The sequence below is a fragment of the Macaca fascicularis genome, chromosome 8 (genome assembly GCF_037993035.2).
Source record: "Macaca fascicularis isolate 582-1 chromosome 8, T2T-MFA8v1.1".
Lineage (NCBI taxonomy): Eukaryota > Metazoa > Chordata > Mammalia > Primates > Cercopithecidae > Macaca > Macaca fascicularis.
The window spans coordinates 6,238,876-6,264,099 of NC_088382.1; positions in this window are offsets into that span (position 1 = coordinate 6,238,876).

Sequence of the window (25,224 nt, forward strand, 5' to 3'; positions counted from 1 at the left end):
TACAAGGAGAGAACATTTGTAATTTTTCAGGTGCTATGATTAAACCTCTTAACTGTGTATTCCTTTTGACAGAAGCATATAAATTTAAAAGTACTAGCTCTATTGGGGCTGCTAGTAAAATATCCATAAAATTAATAATTTGCAATTAGGAAATTCTTTTCTACTGGGGATCAAAGCTTGATTTACATGATGCTGACACATGGTAGGACTCTTCAGCATCCCTTGAGGAAGTATTTTCTGATGAGATCAGTGAGCTGGGCTTTCATTATTGATAGCTGGTATTGTAAGCACAAATTTTATCTGTCCTGTTTTGCAAGGGAAATAGTATAAAAGCAGTCCTTTAAGTCAATGATGACTATAGGGCAATCTCAAGGAATCACTGTGAGGGAAGCGAGCCCCTGTTGAAGGGGACCCATATGTTGCAAATTAGCATTGATAGCCTGTAAGTTATGCAAAAGTCTCCACTTACCAGACTTTTTGGGAAGGACGAAAATGGATAAATTCCAAGGGCTGTTTGATAGTTCTATATGGGTGGTTTTTAATTGCTCCTCAACTAATTCATGGGCTCTTTGTAATTTCTTTAACTTTAAAGGCTACTGTTCTACCCAAATTGGATTTTGAGAGAGCCATGTCAGGGGTAATGGAGGGATAATACAGTGACCATTAATAGAAAAAGGTTTGCTGTTCACATAATTCATCAAATTCTGTCCTCCAGAGGAGGTATTGGCTGACCTTTAAAGTTGTTTTAGCTAGCACTGACCAGTCCCATGAGGTCATATGGAGGTTTTCTGCTATGGTCTCAATCCTTTCGCAAATGGGCTAGTGACTCCGTTTTCTCTAAAGCTTTTCCCTATCTCTTTATAAGCATCAAAAGAAATGGGTTCATACACCTGATTGCCTTGTTGATTTTGAATTACCAGGCAGGCTAAGAGCCCCCTTTTAATGCTGCTTGCCTAAGACAGGGTCCTATAGCTGTAGTGTATCCCTTGTCTTTCTTCCAATTTATTGTGGGAGGGGGCTTAGGCAAAACCTCCATTTCCTCTTTGTTATTTTTGCCCAGTGAGAGCAGGGCTGAGGGAGGAGGAGGCGGTAAGGTAGGTGATGGTTCCTCCTCCCTTCCCTTTTTAGGTTCTTCTGTGTAGAGCAGGGCCAAAGCAGCCCTAAGGTCCACAACTTTAAAAATGTTACTGGGACCCCGAGCCCTTGCATATGATGTTGTTTAAGATTTCTCCCCACTTGTTCCCAGAGCTCTAGATCTATTATCCCTTCTTCAAGTAACCATGGCTTATGAGAAACAACAGTTTGCATTAGGTCCTTTAATTGAGCCTGCAAAACCAAGGCTCCACTAGCTTTAAATAGCTTTTTCAATACTTTTACATACTGTTTCTGTTGAGCTGATAACTGTTGTCCCATGATGAAATCCTAGCCTGAACAATTCCCTTGAACTTGGAAATCCCAAGCAGGTGCCAAGGACTTACTGACTGCACAGTCTCTTCACCTTTGTTTTCAGGGGTTCCATCAAAATCTGTTGCAGCATTCCTCACACAACGCACCACCTGCCGGGTCCGTCCCACAGACCCCGGCTGAGCAATGGATAAAAAGAGTACACAGACACAGGTATTTTTCCTAAGAGCGTGGCTAGGGTACTGCATGGCTTAGCACCATTGACAAGAGTGCAGCCCCAATAAGCCAGAGCTGTTTGTATTTGTTGAATAGAGATTTAATGATAAAGGCCTGGAGCAAACAAAATTTGTGGGTAATTAACATTGTCAACCCCCAAGTAGAGAGCAGTCCTACACATGAATGATGAAAGGTGGGTTTCCAGAGACATAAGTAAACCAATTTATCTAGATAAGTTTCTTTACATTCCCTTGTTATCTACCCTTTGTCCTCTGCTTCAGGGTAAGATAATTTGCTGCCTTCAGCTTTTATTCTCTCTCAAAGCTTTGCAAAACCTCCCAGCCTTCCAAGAAGGTTTGTGTCTTTCCCTATAATTTTTCCCACCACCCTGACCAATCTCCTGCAGCAAAGAGGGCAAGATAATTGCATCCTAGGGAATCTGTGAAAGCTTTACAAAAGCAGCAGCATTGATCTGGAGAGAAATGGACTCATGAGGCTCCTAGACAAGAGTACCCTGCCCCTGACTTTGTGCTGCTCACCTGCCCACAGAAACTTAGCAATGTGCTGTTAGCTTGGAAATGTCCATTCATCCATGTGGCCATCACACATAGCAGGGTGTGTTTGAGGATTGTTGCATGAGGTGAAGCTGGAGAGGTAGTCTGTGACCTTGAATAGATTCTAAATACTAGTTTTGTGTGTGTACATATGAATAATAAATATTTTTAAAGTTTTTTAAGTTTTATCTAGTTTCATAATTAGCATCTAAGTGCCTAGCATACTCTCCCACTTGAACCTTGGATTTCATCTACGGAAAGAACACTATGGTTGTTACTTTCTCTTAGATTGACCTTTTGTGAAACCACACACATTATCTCTTCATTCTTCGAAGGCTGTTTCCTTCCCACCCATGCAGCCCTCTCTCAACCTTCTCCCCCTGCCCTGGGCCTCCTTGGAGCTTCTCCGTATCTAGCCTGACTGCCTCAGCAAGATCATATACCCACATTTTTCGGGTCTGTTTCTCTTTTTCTTCTTTAGAATGTACCTATCTTATGTCTATTCCTCATAAAACTCTGTATTCTGAAAACTAATCATGAAACAAATTAATCAGACATGAAGATCTTCAATAATTTAATTTGTCCTATCTCAATATTGGTCTTATTTTCTTTTCTTATTCTCAGGATCCCAGAACACTATAGTCACCAAAGCTTTGGTGAGGATGTGGTTGAAATTGTAGGGCTACCTGGGTAAATGACAACAAATGTTATTATGCATCTTGCCTCACATCATCCTTCACACTCATCACTAAAGCTGTTGTCCTTTCTATATGTAGAATGTTGCTCCAGCTATTTACCAAGGAAGGTCACTACCAATCCTATTATGATTTGGAATTATTTTTAGATATCCCATCTATTTTTGGTCTGGTGGTAGATTTCAATAAAATTAATCTTCTATATGAAACTGGGAATGTGTTATGTGCCATTTATTATTACAGTCAGGAACTCCAGATAGTTCGAATAGGTTGATTAACGACCACACTGGAACTCATGTCCTGGGCTCTGCTACTGACTTCATGTAGCAGAGACACATCATTCATCAAGAATGACCACACAGTCTGCCATATTTTATTTCTTAATTACATTTAAGCTTTTGCAAAGTTAGATTGTAAGTCAAGAGAAATTTGAAATTAGAAACTTTCAGAGCATATACAAACTACTTTGATTTGTATACAGAATCCATCAGGCCATCTTCTGAATCAATAAAATGCACTTTAAAACTCCAGAGACCACAGGACATATCTCTAGATTTTTCTGTGCCTTGAAAATATTACCACTCACAATGTAAAAATTATTTTACTTGCAATTAGGTCACTACTTTTTGATACTTGGATATGAAAGTCAATTAATTTGAATAATAATTTCAACAAAAAGCGGTATTAAACTTGAGTCATTGTATTGTAGGCACCATTATTAAGTTCTGAACTAATTCTCTTTGCAAACCTATTGAGTATGTGCATTACTTCAGATGTTAATTTTGGTTAACTGTTTAAACAACTACTGCCTTTGGGGCTATATCTAAAGTTGGATAGATGGAGTTCAGTTACTTTAATTAAAAATATTCAATTAACTGAAACCCAGATGACTGTGAGTCCAGACAACATTGGATTTCTGATTAATAATTACTAAGTAAATAAATATTAAATGCAGGATGATTGATTTTCCCCCTGGAAACCTGAAGTCAAATACAATTACTCTTTACATTTTCTTTTCAAGTAGTTAGTTAAGAAAATACAAAACTTATAAAGAAACTCACTTAAGAATTAAAATATAAACTTGAACAATGGAAGAGGACACTGATTCTTTGTTCAAATTTTGTTAAATTATAATGGAATGTTTTCTTCTTTAAACAAATTCATATTCTATTTTTAAAAGACTAAAACATGAGCAAGTTGGGTGCATATCAAATAAATAGTAACCAACAAAAATAAAGAATATTAATTGATATGAGAAAACCCTATTTTTGAATGCATTTCTATTACTTCAAGAAATATATGATCATAGAAAAAAAATCAATGATGTTGAATGGAAAATATAAAAAAGGTCATGGTTTAGGTGATGCCATTCAGTTATAAATATATTTTTGATAATTTTCAGACTCAGCAGAGTTTTGCAGTATTTCTGCATCTTCATAATCATGTTCAACCTTCACATCACAGAAACATTTCACGTGACTAAGAAGTCTGTAATTTCACATAAGCTTGTCTTAAATATTTGTATGGGTTGGAGAAGTTTTCATACCACTGAGATCTAATATCTGATAACACTCATAAGCATAAGCTTATATAATTGATACATGAATTTCTCCACCATTGAAACATTATTAAACATTATAAAAATGTGTCCTTTACCCTTAAAATAAATTAGCATGCTAAAATACACATTATTTTGGGGTACTAGTCTTGGTACAAATACGATTTTTTAAAAGGATAGGAATAGGGTAGCTTGAAGAGGATATCATGATTAAATATAATTTTTATTACATGATTTGTAATGGCAAAAGTCACTCTAATATAGAAATAACATAGATGAATGATTTAATTTGCAAATTCTTCATTCTAAAAGGGATAAAAATATATTTTTTCAACCCTAATAAGTTCAGATCTGGGACACCTCTGTGACAAAAGACAGATTAAGAAGAGAAAAATAACATTTTTATTTTTAACATGTGCTGTGCACGTTACCTGGAATAAACCTCAGTTCAAAAATCTCTCTTGAGATGGTGGCTTACAGTCCTGGCTTCTATAACAGTCTAACAGAATAAATTCAGAAGTAGCAAAACAAAAGAAAACACAGTTTCAGGGCTTCCAAAAGGTGGACAAATTAAGGAAGAGTAGTACAGTTTGCTCCCAGATTCTCCTAGCCTTCAGGCGGGAAGTGGGGGAAACAGGCCTCCATGCACCTTTTCCAGAGGGAATTTTTTGGGCTCCCATAGGAAAGAAAGGTCGTTCAGACAGCTCTTTCCTGTAACCACTGTTTCCACTGTGTCTCTATCTTAATAATATGTCTTTCAAAGAGCCATATTTGGGGGTTAAATATGGTGGGTTCTTTCAAGTTATGCCATTCTCTGTCCCTAGATGTCCAGTAATTCTTCCCCTATGTGTGAAGACCAAAAAATGCTTTTAGACCTCATCAAATGTCTTGTGCGTGTGTGAATCACCACACCCCTCTTTCCTAGTTGAGACCCACAGCTTCAGATAACTGTATGTGTAAACACAGTCAGACTAGAATTTCTGTGGTCCTGGATGGTCATGTATAACTTTTCAATTCGTTTCAACAAATCTCTTTGTTGAAGACTGATTATTTTACCTGAGAGTTTTGATTAAATCTTTGGGCCTCTAAAAGTAAGGACATTTCTTTTAAACTAAAAATATGTTAGATACAAGTAACCAAATTGTATGTACTTTGAGATATCATGGGAAGAAAATTAGGAAGGTGTTTTTTTTTTTCTGTACTGCTTTATTTTCAAATGTAATATTTCCTATGAAATATAATTACATATTTCATATATTTTAGGTAGGCTACAGACCTTTGAAACATGAAAAGTTTATCTAATAAAAATAATTCATATTTACGATGACCTTGAAATTTCTCCCTTAAATTGTCCTGTTTTTATTTCTATGTGCTTTTCCTAGGTCAAATTAAGTGGGACTAGTATAATAACTTTTGAATGCAATAATGTAACTTTAACTCACCATTTGGTATTAGGATCTAAGAATTTTTGTTGGTATATTATAGTAATGTAGACCATCAAATGTAATTTTAAAAGTGCTCAGAATTTCTATTTAGATTTAAAACTAGATCACAAAGCCGGCGATTTGTGCACATGGGAGAAATGAGACCTAGAATTAATCCCTTACCACAAATAAGTAAAACACAGCACAAAATGGAGGGAACATCACAGGCTTGTTGTGCCTGGGAATAATCTCTGAATTATTTTCAGATGTGTATAACCTAACAAGCCTGTGATCCCTGAGAGAAAGGAAGGAAAAAGGTGAATCTGGCCCTCCGCTAAGCTCTCTGAAAATAGGCAAGTTCAGTAACATGTTGCAAAGAAAAGGAATCCAAGATTAGAACTGTTATGTGTTGAAGAGAGAAGGTCCGAGTTCGGGGAGGTTGAAGTAACTTAATTTGCAGACTACAGAACCCGAGAAGGAAACCTCTCAGTAAGCCTCCTAGCATATATGGAAATTACGTTTACATTTTACTGTGATATCTTAGGTGTGCAATATCCTTATGTCTAAAAACAGTGTATGTACTTTAATTGAAAAATGCTGATGATCATCTGAGCCTTCAGAGAGCCATCTTTTGGATGGGGTAGGATTTTGCCTAGATGTTGATGGCTGCTGACTGATCAGAGTAGTTGCGAAGATTGGGGTGGCTTTGGCAATTTCTTAAAAATAAGACAACAGCTACGTTTGCTGTGTGAATTGACTCTTCTTTCATGACAGATTTCTCTGTAGCATGCATTGCTGTTTACTAGCATTTTTCCCACCTCAGAACTTCTTTCAACATTGGAGTCAACCCTTTCAAACACTGATGCTGCTTTATCAACTAAGTTGATGTAATTTTTCAACTTATTGGTTTTAATTTCAATTATGATTACAATATCTTCACCAGGAGTAGATTCCATCTCAAGAAATCACTATCTTTGCTCATCCTTAAGAAGCAACTCCTCTGGCCGGGCGCGGTGGCTCACGCCTGTAATCCCTGCACTTTGGGAGGCCGAGGCGGGTGGATCACGAGGTCAGTAGATCGAGACCATCCTGGCTAACACGGTGAAACCCCGTCTCTACTAAAATACAAAAAATTAGCCGGGCGCGGTGGCGGCGCCTGTAGTCCCAGCTACTCGGGAGGCTGAGGCAGGAGAATGGCGCGAACCCGGGAGGCGGAGCTTGCAGTGAGCCGAGATGGTGCCACTCACTCCGGCCTGGGCGACAGAGTGAAGACTCCGCCTCAAAAAAAAAAAAAAAAAAAAAAAAAAGAAGCAACTCCTCATTCATTCATGTTTGATTATGACATTGTAGCAATTCATGGCATTTTCAGGCTCCTCTTCTGATTCTCTTCTTATTTCCATCACATCTGCAGTTATGTCCTCCATTGAAGTCTTGAACTCTTCAAAGTCATTCGTGAGGGTTTGAATCAACTTCTTCCAAACTTCTGTTAATGCTGATATCTTTCTCTCCTCCCATGAGTCTCAAATGTTCTTAATGGCATCTAGGATGAGGAATCCTTTCCAAAAGGTTTTCAATGTACTTTGCCAAATTCCAGCAGAGGAATCATTATCTATGGCAGCTATAGCCTTATGAAATGTATTTCTTAAATAATAAGACCTGAAACTCATACTTACTTCTTGATCCATGGGCTGCAAAATGGATTTGTGCAAGCAGGCATGGAAATAACATTAATCTTTTTGTGCATTTCTGTCAGAGCTCTTGGGTGACCAGGTACATTGTCAATGAGAAATAATATTTTTTTAAAAAACTTTTTTTTTTTTAATGAACAGTAGGTCTCTATACTGGGCTTAAAATATTCATTAAACCATGCTGTAAACAGATGTGCTGTCATCCCAGCTTTGTTATTTCATTTATAGAACACAGGCAGAGTTAGATTTAGCATATAGAATCAGAATTAGATTTATCATTTTCTTCTTAAGGTCCCTGAGATTTTTGAAATGGTAAATTAGTGTTGACTTCAGCTTATAGTCACCAGCTGCATTTGCCCCTAAGAGAGTCAGTTTACCCTTTGAGGCATTGAGGCTAGGCATTTACTTCTCTCTCGCTGTGGAAGTCCTAGATGGCATCCTCTTCCAACGGAAAACTGTTTCATCTGTACTGAAAAGCTGCTGTTTAGTGTAGCCACCTTCATCAATATTATAGCTAGATCTTCCAGATAACTTGCTGCAGTTACCAGTACCTGCTGCTTCAGCTTGCACTGTTACGTCATGAAGATGGCTCTTTTTTTTAAACCTTGTGAATAACATCTACTAGCTTCAACCATCTCTTCTCCAGCTTCTTCACCCTTCTCAGCCTTCATAGAATTAAAGAGAGTTAGGACCTTGCTCTGAATTAGCTTAAGGGAATATCGTGGCTGGTTTGATCTTCTATCCTGACCATTCACACTTTCTCCACATCAGCAACAAAGCTGTTTCCCTCACCCTATCTCAGCTTCTGACGTGCCTTCTCACTAAGATTAATTATGTCTAGCTTTTGAACTGGGAGATGCGGGAATTTTTTTGTTGCTTGAACACTTAGATGCTATCGTAGGGTTATTAATTAGCCTAATTTCAATACCATTGTGTCTCTGGAACTAGGGAGGCCTGAGGACAGGGGACAGGAGAATGGCCGACCAGTAGAGCCGTCAGAACACACACCACATTCATTGGTTAACTTCACTGTCTTAGACACCACACATTGCTTATTGGCAAGATGGTGAAAATGAGTTTTGCTGCTGATGTGCTTTGACTCTGGTTGGGGGATGTAGTAGGAGAACCAGATTTTAGTGTTAGTCATGAAAATATTTAACCAGAATGAGACATAATGATCAGAACACGAATACTTGATGAGACAGCATAGAAGAGTCTTTACAAGAATCCATTCAACAGAACCTGATTATATTTTAACATTTTAAAGAGAGTTCACATTTTGAGAAAGTTTAAGTTCATAGTATGGGACAGCTTTATTGCTGTAGGAAGAAATATTACTCTTATGTACACAAAGTATTTATAAATTACAAAATTTGGTTGGTCTTTGTGCTGGATTCAGAAATGCCATAAATTCCCTTGGTCATTTCATATTCTTCCTATCCTCAGTGGTTTCAATATGGTTAGAAACATCTGCATATTTTATAAACACTCCAAACATACTCCTGCCTTTGTACTTATATTACTATCTGCCTACAACGCTCTTTCCCCAAGGCTTACTCCCTCATCAAATTCACGCTCCTGCTTAAACAGCTTGTCATTAAAGAAGGTGTTTATGATTATTACATTTAAAATCACATGTCCCCAACTAACTCTACTTTCCTTTATTATCTTAATTTTTTATAGCATTTATTACTGCATGGCATGTGATGTGTTACTTTATATATAAAGTCATGTATATGATAAATGTTATATGTCACATATTATATTGAAGTACTTGGTTATTTGTGCCTTCATCCATGTGGAATATGAAGTTTGTTTTGTTCACTGAGGTATGTTTACTGCCTGAAATGAGACCTGTGATATCAAATGTATTCAATGGAAATATGTTTTGCAAATTAATACAAAGAATACTCAACTTCATAAACATGTTTGATAGTTTCCCTTGCATCACACAAAACTCTGCCAATTATTAGTCCTCCTTAACTCAGAATTTCTATACAGATAGATAAGTTTGAAAAACAATGTTTAGCCTAGTAAGACTCCTTGTGACTTTATTTCTATGTCATCACTGATTAAAACAATTATGCTAATTATCCTTAGTACTGCATCTTATACTAAACTTCAAATATCACCTAAAATAAATTATGTATTGAGCACTAAAATCATATTTTCACTATGCTAATCTTAAATGTTATTATTCCCTAAGTTTTTGTACTTGTTACTCACCTTTTTGGTAGACTCTCATCTTTGTGTGTGTGTGTATTGCGGGGGGTGGCTTTAACCTCCATATGCTTAATTCTTTCTTTCTTGTCTAGAATTGTCTCATAAACTTCAGATGCCTGAGGCAATAATAAACTTAGGCTGAGGTTATCTCTTACCTTGAGTTTATAAGTAGCAAGCTGCAATGTAACTTAGTTTATAAACCAAAACCTAATAGCAAATTTCAGCCAATCATGAGTAGCCATGTTTCAGCCAATCAAAGACAGCCAACTCACATCATGCCCAAATAAGACACATCTAGCTCTAGTCAGTCAGGTGATTTCTCTACTTAGCTTCTGTTTCCAGCCTATAAAAACTGGCTATGGGTGGAGCTCTCTGAACCTCCACTGATTCTGGGAGCTACTGATTTATGCATTGTTCTCTGCTCACATAAGTTCCACTAAATTTAATTTGTGAAATTTTTTTTTTTTTTTTTTGAGACGGAGTCTTGCTCTGTCGCCCAGGCTGGAGTGCAGTGGCGCAATCTCGGCTCACTGCAAGCTCCGCCTCCCGGGTTCACGCCATTCTCCTGCCTCAGCCTCCCGAGTAGCTGGGACTACAGGCGCCCGCCACTGCGCCCGGCTAATTTTTTTTCTATTTTTAGTAGAGACGGGGTTTCACCGTGGTCTCGATCTCCTGACCTTGTGATCCGCCCGCCTCGGCCTCCCAAAGTGCTGGGATTACAGGCGTGAGCCACCGCGCCCGGCCAAAATTTTTTTTTTTAACAAAAGATAATTTCTTTGATTTTATAATTACTTCAAGTCTTCTATGATCCTTACTTCATGCAACAACTACCTATCTAGTTTTTCAAGAAACTCAGAAGAAACCCTAATATTGGCAAATATTTCTCATAGATACATATAATCTCAGTCTTATTAACTCCTTCCTAGTCTCATCAATCCACTGCTTTATTTTTATGTATATGCTTTTAAATCAGCCTTTTATCATCTTCAAATATATTCAGTCAAACTCCTCTAGTCAAAAGTTTTTATTACCTTTCCCTAAGCTTTCAAAGTTCTATCAAGGCAAACACAGCTCTTTAAAATCTTGGCCCCTGTTTTCCAGCATAATTTGACATCTGTGAGCTTCTTCTTGGCAGACACTTGGGCTTATTCATCTCTGTCACCCTAGCACCTAGGATAGGGTCTGATAAATAATAGCTGTTAGGAAAGAGAACAGTGAATGAATAATATATAAACAAATGAATGGATTTTAATAGGACAGTCCACACATATCTGATTCTTTTCTGGCAGTGTTTATTGGCACCTATTTGGGAAAGAATCAACAAGCCCTCAAGTAAACAAATAATAAGCTTCACCTAATTCATATTTTAATAAGAATTTACTGTATAAACAGATTATCATAGATAATTCTGTGACAGTCTATAAACCTTATTATCATATTATATTAGATCAAATTAGCACATTTTCTGCAATAGAAAAACTTATGGAAGTATCTTCTATGCATAAACTTAGAAAATTGCTTGAATTTAATACCTTAGCTGCTTTATATGTCTGACCACTCATTTGTAACCATCAAATAAACACTTCTGAAATCCAACCTCCTATTTAACTTCATGGTCTCTGCATCCCAAAAGATTATGAAAGTGATTATTTTATTTGGAAGAAAAGAATTACATCCTTTTGGATGACTGTCATCGGTCTCTTGAAGTCATTTAATATGGTGACTCAAAGGCATGTAACATGTAGTCATTCTACTTTATGGGGCAATATAGATGTGATTCATTCATTTATTCATCTGAATTTAGTGAGTGCTTACTAGATATTAAGAATTTGATGAAATCTGAGGATTTAGAGATGAGTAAGAAACAATTGCTTTGTTAAACACTTGGCTTCAGAGCAGGATGAGAGTCTTGCAAATCCTATTGACCAAAAGGTAACTGTGGTCATAGATGTTATGGGAACATTGTATACAACAGGCTCCTTTTAGAAATTCATGGTCTTCATGTCAATGACACATTAAAGTTCTGATAAGTTGTAGTATTAAGAGACCAGTTTGGCTTAGTTTGACTCAGTCCTTCTGATATTTATTTAATAATATATATTTTATAAGGAATTTTAAAATTATTTTCTTAAGTGTTTACATTCTATAGTGTTAGCACTGTATTAGTAACATGAGATGATATACTTTAAGTTATAATAACAAACTGTATGAATTTGTTGGTTGCAAATGAAAAGTAACAAATGTGCAATGGTCAAAAATAATTTATCTCTGAATCCACTGGAATATCTGCTGTTTTCCCATAAAACCATAAGTGAACAAGATCAATATGTACACTACATATTTTAGCAGAAACAAGCAAAAAACCCAGTCTTTGTGTTATGATTTTTATTAGGATTAATACATTAGATTTATTTTAACATTCCAAGATTTATTTTAACATTCGAATGGATTTGATATTAGAAGAGTAGAAAAGCCTCAGTAAGAGATGCAAAATGCAGACAGGGACGGATGTCTCTAGCTCTGAAGCTACAGCCATGATTTACATGCCATTTTCTGAATATTAAGAAGTAAAATCCTAGTTTTACTTTTTGTTAGAAGTTTATGCCTTCTATAGTTAATACTCTTTTCGTCCTGTTCATTTGAGAAAGGAGCAATTGTTATGAATGTCACAAATTTACATTTTCAAATGCATAGTGTACATGAGATAAATGGGTTACACTAGAATATAGAATATTGATTTTCATTATAACACATTTTTTTCAGTTGCTTATAACGTTCTAAAAAAAAACCACCCAAAGAAATCTGTCTTTGACTTCAGTATATTCTTCTGTAAAAGAAATGTATGACTTGTATAATTCAAAGTCAATGGTAAGTTTTAACTTTAAAGTACTAGGAAGATACCATACACATTTCATTTGTATTATGGAAATTGTATTTTATTCAGAACTGTACTACCTCTCAACAATATACATTACCTTAAAAAATGTGATATCTTCATCAAATAAGATTTAGGCATATCGATTTTTTATGTATCTGTATATCCTTAGAAATGTCTTTAAATGTCCTCAGAATAGTATTTATATGTATATATTTTTCAAACCAGTTGACTGAAGTTGAACTTAGTTCAGAGAGGCTAAACATGAGCATCATTTTCCTTTTTAAAATTTTATAAGAAAAGAATTTTTAGAATGCTTATTCAGTTATGGTTATTGAGCTATCTGGTTTCTCTTATAATGTTCACAAGTTTTGTTCCATTTATTATTAAAAGGAAAAAATTGAGATAAGTGAAAAGTGCAGATAAGTGAAAAAAAAATCCTATGTAATTCACTAATATAGAAATGACAACACTGTTATTTTGTACATCGTAAGTTGTTTGAATATCAATGTCTATGTAACGATTTACCTATGTGTGTGTAGCTCCAAATAATTATAAAAAGGGATAATATCATTCACAATACTTTTAATAGAGTATGTGTAGCTGTCTCTGGATGATGGTATGTTATTCTAGGAGTCATTGGAGGTGGAGTCTTTCACTGCATAAATATTACAAAATGTATTTTGATGTCTTGCTTATCTTTAACTGTTACCTTCTCTCTTCTTCCCCTTTCTTTCAATATTCCCACCTCCCTGTCTTATTTCAATTACAAATGAAAAAGGCTCAACTGCACAAAGAAATTAATTAGAAAATTTTCAAGAGAATCCAATGTTATCTTTGTCAGCTTGGGATAAAATGTGATGAGTATCATAAGCATACAAACTGACATTTTTCTCTTGTAAGATGGATCTACATTGTTTATTCAAATCATCTCCCCTCTCAGCCCAAAGAAGTATACTACTTACTTAAAAAATATTTTTTAAAAACCCAACAATTTAACGTAAGTGACGACCAGAAGTATAAAGGCTTTGGAACTCAAAGACACTATAAATAGACCCCATTGGTGGCCATAGGTCACTCATCTATGTGACTGTGTAACACACTGGCTCTGTGCTCTCTCAACTGCTCCAACAAAAGATGACCCCTGAGTTAAACAGAGGTTTACCAATAAAGCACATTCTTTTCAAATCATGGAAATATTTTACCTTAACTATTAGAAACTGAAATAAAATGTCCTAGAATCAATAGAGGGGGTTTTTCTGAGTCCCTGATCTTTCTTGACTTTCCTGACAGAGACCACTCTCACTAAATTATATATGTAGAATTCTGTATGTGTGTGTGTGTATATATATATACACACACATACAGAATACACACACACACATATATACAGAGAGAGAATTCTTGTTCTTTTGTCAAAAAATGTGTGAACATTGTAAGAAAGGCCAGACAGCTCAATACGCTTAACCAAATAAGCATTTAAAAATTATTTTCATGTAAAATTTTTAAAAGGAAAAATCAAAAATTATCTCTATAATGTTTATATATATAAATTCTCAATATAAAGTATATATATAAATTAGATATTTATAGAATTCTATATATATAAATACATAAAATCATACAGAAAATTATAAAATTATCTAGAGAATTATGTAAATTAGAGAATTATATAAATTATATATATTAAATATAGAATTCTATTATATATAATATGTAGAGACAATTCTCTATTATAATTAGAGATAATTCTCTATATAACATTTTATAGAGAATTACATAACATGTATAATTATACATATAATTTAGTGAGTGTTTTTTACTGAGTCAGAATTTTCTATCTTCTTTTAGATTCTCAAACAGTTCTAGCACAGAATAAGTATTAGGATCCACAACAATAAAAGAAAACCCCATCCAGCCTGCTGGGCAAATCACATGCTATAGCTTCAAGTGGAGACGGAGTAAAAGTCAACACTGATAAAATGCAAGGAAGAAGTCTAAGACTAACTTTGAGCTAGCTCTGTATTTTCCTACATGAATTGTGTGTTATTTGCAGTCATTTATAATAAGTGTTTCATGAATCTAATTGCTTTTTGTTTTCCAAGAACAACTCTTATTGATCATGTTACTTCATAAGTTTGACCTGCCTTATGTTACTTGAAGAATGTTCATGGAAGATTCATATTTCCTACTTTTGCAAGATTTTTTACATGTTCTACGTCTTGTCTTCTCTTATCTATAGATACTACATTTGTCATCGGAAACTTTCTCTTCTAAAACTCTTGCTAATCACAGAAACCTTTTGTTTTTCTGACATCCTTAGAAAAATTACTCTGAAGATTTATATTGGAAACATTAACTTTAAAATGTCAATCTTTTTTAAACATTGTTGTGCTGTCTCCTATCTTCCTCGAGTATATGGAACTTCACTCATTTTTATTATTAGTGAAACTATTGTCATTATGGACATCAAATAACTCTTGGCACTAACTCAGATCCTACTGAGGCACTTAGAGCTATTTGCCTATCCATTAAATGACTCCAGAAAGCAGATTTTTCATGCCTTTGTTGGGTATTTCAGTTGTATTATTTCTTGCAGTTGGTTTGTTACTGCTTCCTGTTATCAAAACTCTCCTGGCAGCTAAGCTGCTCTGAGCTTGGGCCATGATGTCAGCAAGAAATTTGTATTGCATAACAAATATCAATAGATATAAAATAAAAACAGGTGGGTCTCACTGTAAGTAAAATGCATGAAATTTATTAAATATCAACTATGTGGTAAAATCACAGTTTAACTTTGGTGCAAAACTTTTGAATATGATTTCAAATTCTGTCATATGCTAACATCTTTCAGAAGGTTTTTCTTTCACATTTGAAGCAGTGTGTCACGTTTATGTAAAAATATAAAACCTACAAAATACCTAACTTTATACATGAACAGAATATACATTAAAATATAAAATTATAGAAGGTAAGGAGCATACCACCCTTCTGATAATAATCACCTTTGAATGGAGAGGAGAGATGGGCCTCAAATTTATCTGTAAAATTTTATTAAAACAAATAGATAAGCATAGAGAAAATTCTTGATGAAAATGTTGACTCTCCAACTCTGAGTATGAATTTCTTGTAGTACTCCTCCAAATTCATTTTTTCAAGATTTTAATTTTCATCAAACATAAAAATAAGTGTAAATATGAGTCAAATACTTACAAAAATCATATAAACTTACAAAATCAATAAAAATTTTCTCAGTAGTCCCCACCTCAATTTGAAAGGCATCCCCTTTTAACTATGTCAGTTGGTATGTATACCATGTATATATTTATATTTTTAGAACACGATTATACTGTGATTGATGTTTCAATAATACCTAGTGTACGGGTATCATTAATTGACTTTCCACAGTGGGAACAATGGGTTCATCTTCCTTAGAACTTTTCCCCTCAGCCACACACATTTCTCTTAATCCCATCCTTTTAATATTTACCAATAATTTTTGTGCAAACAATTCACTAGTTTTACTATTTTGATTATGTAAACATTCGCAGCCAAATCATACAATATGCCATAATTTATTTCATTTATTTTACAAGTTTTATTGTTTGAGTAGTATATAATTCTCTTCTTCCCTCTGTGGCTGTGCATGCATTTTTGTGTTTTTTCTATGTATCTAATTTATCTTAACATGTTTGCTTGAAAAGTAACTGTCCTTGATTTTTTTCAAATGCTTGTATTTTCTCAGTTTAATGTTCTGAAGTCATTCTATTCCTAGAATCCTGTATAATTCTATTTCAATTTGGACCAGCTGTGCTCTAGGTCTGCTGAACTTTTGTCATCCTTAAATTTTCTTTCACCAAATCTTGTGGATTCCTTCTACTAGTATTCTGCCACAGAACCCTTAGGTCCTCAAGCCTATAACTTACTCCTTTCCAGCTTTCTGATATGCTTGGAGAAGCACCCCTCTCAATAATTTCCCCAAAGAGGAAAATAATTAAAACTCCTTATTGATACCAAACTTCTGCATAATAAACAAAAGACAGATTATAACTTTTGTTATTGTCCTGATGCTCTACCAGTTAAAAATCGTGAAACATGTTTTTTAACCTCTTTCTATGTTAGCATGCACATGCTTTAAATTTTCATAATGAACAGAACCCACTTTGCCAGGGAATTGTTTAGATTAAAATAGTTATTACATGCAAAATCTTAGAATAGTGCCTGCCACAGAAGCGCTCAGGTAGTATTAGCAATTATGGTTACTTTTATTAGGTAGACCAATTGAACAGATTCTAATAAAGTTAGTGATAATATCTATTGAAATGAATTTGTGAGATCCTCATTTTATATTATAGTAAATATTGAAATTTGATATTGGACTTTTAAAATTTTCTGAATTCAGATTTTTAACAGCTTTATTAAGGTAATATTCACACACCATACAACTCACTCATTTAAAATATACAATGTAGTTGTAGTCACAGCTATTTGCATCCATCTCCACAGTCAATTTTAGAACATTTTATCACCTCAGCAAGGAACCCAGTGCCTTTTAGCTATTTCCCCAATCCCTGGTCCTCCCAGCCCTACACAACTACAAACCTATTTTTCTCTCTCTAGACCTTTTGTGTGTACAGAATCATTCAAATATGTGGGTTTTTTTTGTGTGTATATGACTAGCTTCTTTCACCTAACATATGTTTTTAAGGTTCTTCCACATTGTAGCATGTATCAGTATTTCATTCCTTTTTATGGTGGAATTAATGTTCCATCATTTGGATATAATACATTTTCTTTATCCATTTGACAGCTAATGAGAAGGTAAGGTGTTTCTACCTTTTGGCTAGTATAATGTTGCTGTGCACATTGGCATATAAGTTTTGTGTAGACTTATGTTTTTATTGGTCTTGGTTATAGACATAGAATTAGCCTTGCTGGGTCACATGGTAGCTCAACGTTTAACCTTTGAGGAACTGGTAGACTGTGTTCCCACCAGCAATGTGTGTGTGGGTTCTGTCTCCATATCTGTGGCAACACTTATTATCTGACTTCTGCTTCTAGCCATGCTAGTCCATGTTAAGGGCTATCTCTATTTTGCATTTGTCTAATGACTATGATATACGGCTTTTCATGTGCTTATTGGCAACTTGTATATGTTTTTGAAGAAATGTCTATTCATCCCAGAGGTTTTGATAGGTTGTGTCACTATCATCATTGAGTTCGAAGAATTTTAATTTCCACCTTGATTTCATTTTTGACCCAATGATCATTCAGCAGCAGGTTAATTTTCATATATTTGCATGACTTTGAAGGTTCCTTTTGATTTCCAGTTTTATTTCACTGTGGTCTGAGAGAGTACTTGATAATAAATTTAAGAAAATTTAAATTGTGAGGCTCATTTTGTGGCCTACCATTTGATCTATCTCGGAAAAAATTCCACGTGCTGTTGAATAGAATGTAAATTCTGCAGTTGTTGCATAGAATGTTCTGTATATATCTGTTAGGTCATCAAGACAAAGTCAATAAAGAAACAGTGGATTTAAACTATACCTTGGTACAAATAGACTTGTCTAGTCCTGTCAGTGGAATATTGAAGTCCCCCACTATTATATTGCTGTCCATCTGATTTGTTAGGACTATTAGTAATTGGTTTATAAATTTGGGAGCTCCAGGGTTAGGTGGATATATGTTTAGGATTGTGTTATTTTCCTGTTGGATATGGCCTTTTATTATTATAGAATGTCCTGTCTTTTTTAACTGCTGTGCTTTAAAGTTTGTTTTGTCTGACATAAGAACACCCACTCCTGCTCGCTTTTGGTGTCCATTTGCATGAAATGGTTTTTTCCACCCTTTTACTTTGAGTTTATGTGAGTCCTTATGTGTTAGGTGAGTCTCTTGAAGGCAGCAGATAGTTGATTGGTGAATTCATATCCATTCTGAAATTCTCTTTTAAGTGGAGCATCTAGGCCATTTACATTCAATGTTAGTATTGAGATGAGAGGTACCATTACATTCATTGGGCTATTTGTTGCCTGTATACCTTTTTTGTTTGTTCGTTTTTTAAATTGTATTTCTGTATTATAGGTCCTGTGAGATTTATGCTTTAAAGGGGTTATGTTTTGATGTGTTTCTGGGATTTGCTTCAAGATACAGAGCTCTAAGAGGAAAGTTCATAGCCCTAAACACCTACATTAAAAGTCTGAAAGAGCAGACAGACAGACAATCTAAGGTCACACTTCAAGGAACTAGAGAAACAAGAACAAACCAAACCCAGCAGAAGAAAGGAAATAACCAAGATCAGAGTGCAACCAAATAAAACAATCAGAATAACACGAGGTAAATGAAACAAAAAATTGGTTCTTTCAAAAGATAAATTTATAGACCATTATCAAGACTAACCAAGAAGAGAGGAAAGAAAATCCAAATAAGCTCAATAATACATGAAATGGGAGATGTACAGAAATCAGTAGCTCTTCTACACGCCAACAGTGACCAAGCTGAGAATAAAAGCAAGAACTCAACCCCTTTAAAATAGCTGGGAAACAAAAATTCGGAATATACCTAACCAAGGAGGTGAAAGACCTTTAAAAGGAGAACTACAAAACACTGCAGGGATCTGTCCCACAGACCCTGACCAACAATGGATGAAAAATATACACTGACACAGATATTCTGTCTGTCAGTCTGGGTAAGGGTCTAGGCCCCCATAGACACTAAGGAAGGTGCTGTAAAGAGTAGCACGTGTGGCCCTGATCAGCCAGTGAAACTCACATTTATTCAGTACAGATTAAAGGTCTTCAGTAACCACCACTAGAGGGTAATTGACCTAGTTGCCAATTACCCCCCAACTCCCAGTAGAAAGCAATTATGCAACCGCGATTGATCAAAGCTTGGTCTTAGGACCACATGAGTAAACTGCTCTACATTCCTTTGTACCTACAACTCCATCTTAAAATTTTTCCCACCAGGCTGACTGTACTCCCACATCTGCCCCTTTTCTGGTTTTTTGGCTTGGGTTCTGTTGACGGAAGCATACAGATGTGTGCAGCGACAGGTCCATTAGGTAGCATGGTCATTGCTCTTACTCCAACTTGGCATCCTAGAATTAGCAAATAACATAAGACAATCGTGTATAATTAGCAACATTCTTTTCCAGTCAAAGAGTGACACCCAGGAACGGAGGTATAACCAGGAAAGATGATCTTGCACACCCTTCCATATGGCTGTTTGTTGGGTGTATAGATCTATAGTGGGAAGAGATTCTGAAATTTTAGTTTTAAGTTGCTTTACATCTGCTGTTGAATTGTCATGAAAGGTTCCCCAGAGGTGCCACCTCATCCCAATTATGTATTGATTCCATGGAAGAGAAGTGACACAGATATGTTTATGCTCCCCATCGCTGTTTAATTGCTATTGGAATGCCAGTGCATCCTGTCACTCCCCCACATATTCCAAGCCAGCCTCGAGGGCTTACAGACATATAAGAATCTTTTGATCTATACCCCGCTGTAAGAGAAGTTCATTAGACACATTTCTGGCTAAATTATCTATTAAAAAGCAGCTGTTTGTACTGATTCAGCAATAGATGGTATAGTCACACTAGTAGTTGCTAGGATGACTACAGCTAAGATTATAAAGGCTATAAGTGCACCTATGAATCTTTTGGGTCTGACCTCGGATACGGCATGTTCCAAGAAGGCAAAGGCAGAGGAACCTTGCCAATCACATGTCAAATTGACTGGCAAGAATGCCTCAGATTGGCCGGGCGCGGTGCCTCAAGCCTGTAATCCCAGCACTTTGGGAGGCCGAGATGGGCGGATCACGAGGTCACAAGATCAAGACCATCCTGGCTAACACGGTGAAACCCCGTCTCTACTAAAAAAATACAAAAAACTAAACGGGCGAGGTGGCGGGCGCCTGTAGTCCCAGCTGCTCGGGAGGCTGAGGCAGGAGAATTGCGCGAACCCGGGAGGCGGAGCTTGCAGTGAGCGGAGATCTGGCCACTGCACTCCAGCCTGGGTGACAGAGTGAGACTCTGTCTCAAAAAAAAGAATGCCTCAGATTGTCTCCTTAATACTATGACACTAGCTGTAATTAGTGATACATGAGGGAAACCAAGCCTGTCCCTGCACCCGGGTCACAAACGCAGAGTTTTGAGGTGTAATGGAAATACCAGTTCCCATAAGGAAAACATATTGATGGGTAGTGCGAATTAGGCACTGAACAGTGTGATTATGAATAAAGGTTATAGTAAAGTTGCGACTGGAATTATGTCCTGTGCTAAGATGTCCCAGGTACCATGAAGTGTCTTGGGCTGGCATGGACTTTACTTGCAGCCTAGAGTGTCTCATCGCCCCTTCAGCCCAAATCATAGGGGAATATGATGAGGCTATGAAACTGGGATTGCTGACATGATGGATGAGGACATCAGTAAGTTTGCCCTGCAAACGGCTGCAGGGGATCGTCTAAGATATTATAATTGCCTAACTGGAGGCTACGGGCTTGTTCCCGCTACAGACCTCCCAGCTAAAGTGCAATCCATTACTTTCCCAGCTTTGTTCTTTAGCACAGGAAGGAATGTTTGGGAAAGCAGCATTGATTGCATTACCTGGTTTGAGGCGACCTGCAGCTAAGACTTTTAAGGCTTTTTTTTTTGTTTTTTTTTTTTTGCTATAATAGCTATAATATAGCCTTAATTGTGTTTGGGCAGGTACACAATAAGGATTAGAACCTTTATAGCTTACACAGTGGGATGATAATGTAGTATTATCTGGCAACTTAATGTGTGCCATGACTGAGGGACCCCACTGCGGGCAAATCTATCCCTTCTAGCCAAGGAGTCACATTATTAAAGGCTGGGCAGGGGGTGTCTGCCCAGGTGACAGGGTGAAAGAAAAGCAGATCTAAGACATGAGCCCAATAGAGTATAGCAGGTACAGGTTGCAGACAAAGCAAAAGCATAAAAAGGATCGATATCCTACATGAGTTGCAACGAACAACAGAAAGCATAGCAAGGAGCAAATTATCTGGAGTGAATGGTGTCTGTGTCTGGAGCAGCATTCGTTCAGCCTCCTGAGTTTTCTTCAGCATCTCCTAGGTAACATCCAGAGCTTATGTCGTCCGTGGAAGCCACATCGTCTGGGGCGGCGGATCCTGTAGGGTCAGTGCCTTCATTTCTGGTACTGGGTTGGGTCCCAGCCAGGCCATGGTATAGGTTGATGCGTCGTGCTGGAATCCAAAGAGGACCTGAGGGGGTGTGGACACAAGCATGCCCTCTTCCCCATGTTAATTCATTTGGACCACACCATACATGATTGTTTACATTTTTCCATAAAACTGCAGGTTTTACGTTTTGAGAGGTTTTAAAAGTGCTTTTCTACAGCTGATTGAAATTCATCTAAATTTAGAAAATTAGGGTTAAATAAGGCTTGTGCCAGTAATGTTGCAGGGTCTTTACCCATACTCCCCCTTTTTTGAGCATTTTTTAATTATTATACTTTAAGTTCTAGGGTACATGTGCATAACGTACAGGTTTGTTACATATGTATACTTGTGCCATGTTGGCATGCTGCACCCATCAACTCGTCATTTACATCAGGTATAACTCCCAATGCCATCCCTCCTCTCTCCCCCCTCCCCATAATAGGCCCTGGTGTGTGATGTTCCCCTTCCCGAGTCCAAGTGATCTCATTGTTCAATTCCCACCTATGAGTGAGAACATGCAGTGTTTGGTTTTCTGTTCTTGCGATAGTTAGCTCAGAATAATCGTTTCCAGCTTCATCCATGTCCCTACAAAGGACAGGAACTCATCCTTTTATATGGCTGCATAGTATTCCATGGTGTATATGTGCCACATTTTCTTAATCCAGTCTGTCACTGATGGACATTTGGGTTGATTCCAAGTCTTTGCTATTGTGAATAGCATTTCTTTAACGGTGGAGTGGACACATTTTACTATGACTTGTCCTTGGGGGTTATATGGGATGCCAGTGGAATGTTAGATGTTTCATGTACGACAGAATTGTTGAAATTGTGAGCTGGCATAAGCTGGACCATTGTCAGTTTTAATTTTTGTGGGACATCCCATAAATGCAAAAGTTAAAAGATGTTTAATGACGTATCGAGTGGACCTCCAGGAAGGGTGTGTGCACTAATTAGATGAATGTTGATATCAATGGATATACATATCTTAGTTTTCTAAATTCAGGAATGTGTGTAACATCTATTTACCATGATTGTTTAGATTCTAATCCTCTAGGGTTAACACCTGTTGAAGGAGGGGGACGTGCCTGTGAGCTGGCAATCTGGGCATTGCAGGATAATTTGTTTAGCTAGTCTCTGGGGAAGTTGAAATTGTTTAGATAAGTTTCTCCAGTTTTTGGTGGAAGAATTGATATGATTCAGTGGCTTGGTCAAGCAGTGATGTCATAACCTGCAGGTCTGCTTGATTATTGCCATAAGCCAATGGGCCAGGCAGTGAACTGTGGGCTCAAATGTGTGTAATAAAAATAGGATGTGTATGTTGATCTAGCAATTGCTGAAGTCAGAGAAAAAGAGCACACAGGGTAGGCTCCGGAGTGGACTTAATTAGGGCTGTCTCAGATTCTGCAACAAACAGAGTAAGCAGAGTCACTCACAATACTGATGGACTGGAACGTTTCCAATGCCAATATCAGGGCCCCAATCTCAGCTCTCTGAGTGCTAGTAAACCCAGATCAAGTGATCAGACTGCCACTTTTCCATGTTTACCCAAACCATCAGTAAACAGTGTTAAAGCATTAGGTATGGGGGAGTGAACTATTTTTGTAGGCAAGATTACAGGAGTACAAGATAAGAAAAGGAGTTTATCAGCAGGAAGGACATGTTCTATTTGTCCCATGTAATCGGAGAGTACTATTTGCAAATCGACAGATACTAGCAATACTGCTTCAAATTGCTTTTTACTTAAAGGAATCCTAATAATATTAGGATATAACCTAGCAACAGACTGCATCATTTGTGACCTGAATGGATGACTTTCCTAAGTAACTGGATGTAGGCAGAGAGTGTTTTAGTCCCAGTAAGTGCACAAAAAAACCATTCTGGTAAGTGTAGGCCTGAGGTCATCTGTCCTATTAACACTGTAGGGGAGTGTTTTGGGGAAAAATAAACAGTTGAATTGAATAACCTGGATCTATGCAATCTTGTTGCCTTAGAGAGACAGCCTGTTCTATTTCCTCAATTTCTCTTTTTGCTGCAGGGGTTAAATGTCTGGGAGAATCTAGGGCTGTATTGCCCTTTAAGATAGAAAACAGATTTTGCAGCTTATTAGTAGAATTTGTAATTTCTCTCCCTTTAAAGGTTACTGCTTTATTTAAAATTGGATTTTGAGAGAGCCACATCAAGAGTAGGAGACAGGTCTTTCAGATTTTTAAATTTTACTTAAATCTTAGCAAAGAATTATAATCTGAGATGTTGCTTGTATACAAGGAACACATGAAATTTTGCCATGGGCCGCCTGCAGAGATGGGGAGGTCCGGGGGCAGCAGCCATGTTGTGCTTGCTTAAGCCTTAAGCGCTGCCGCTTTTTGTCTGCACTGCTTTTCTTTTCACCCGTGCTGCTCCCTTCCCCATTCCTCCAGGCGTCTGCTGCAGGCCAGGCAGACCCTCCTGCATGTGCCTCCTGCCGCTCCCCAGAAGGCTACCTCCAGTATGCTGGGCCTGGCTTCCCATCACCACCGCCACTGCACAGCTCAAGTTCCCGGGGACCACTCACTGGCCTCAGGTTTGTAAGCTTTCCGGCTACCGAGCATTCCTTTTTGCCTACTGCTCACTTGGTGGCATGGCTCCTGCCTCTAATGTTTTGTTTTTTCATCTTTTTATAAGCGTTAAAAGACTGGGTCTATATGCCCAATTGCCTTGTTGATCTTGCATTACTGGGCAGGCTAAGAGCTCCCCTTTTAATGCTGCTTGCTTAAGACAGGGTCTTATAACTGGAGTGTATCTTTTGTCTTTTTTCCTATTTAGTGGAGGAGGGGACTCAGGCAAAAATTCTGTTTCCTCTTCGTTATTGACTTGGTGATAGCAGGGCTGAGGGAAAGGGTGTGGTATAGTTGGTGACAGTTCTTCCTCCTCCCCCTTCTTAGGATCTTCTGTGTATAGTGGAGCCAGGGCCACACTAAATAAGGCCCATAGTGTTAGGGCTGTTATTGGGACCCGTTGCCCTTGTGCATAATGTTGTTTAAGATTTCTCCCCACTTGTTCCCAGAGCTTTATGTTTAGCATACCTTCTTTTGGGGCCCATGGATTATGGGTTACAACAGTTTGCATTAGGTCCCTTATTTGAGCCTGCAAAACTGAAGCTCCAGGAGCCTTAAGCAGCTGTTTCAATACTTTTATACACTGTTTTGTTGTCCCATGAAAAAACTTTAGCCTAAACTATCCCCCCCAAAACTTGGAAATCCCAAGTGGGCATCAATGACTCACTGACCACGCTGTCCTTTTCACCTACATCACCTACATTTTCGAAGGATCCACCCTGCTCCATTTGCAGTGTACCTCACATGGGGCACCAGCTGCAGGGTCCGTCCTGCAGACCCTGACCCAGT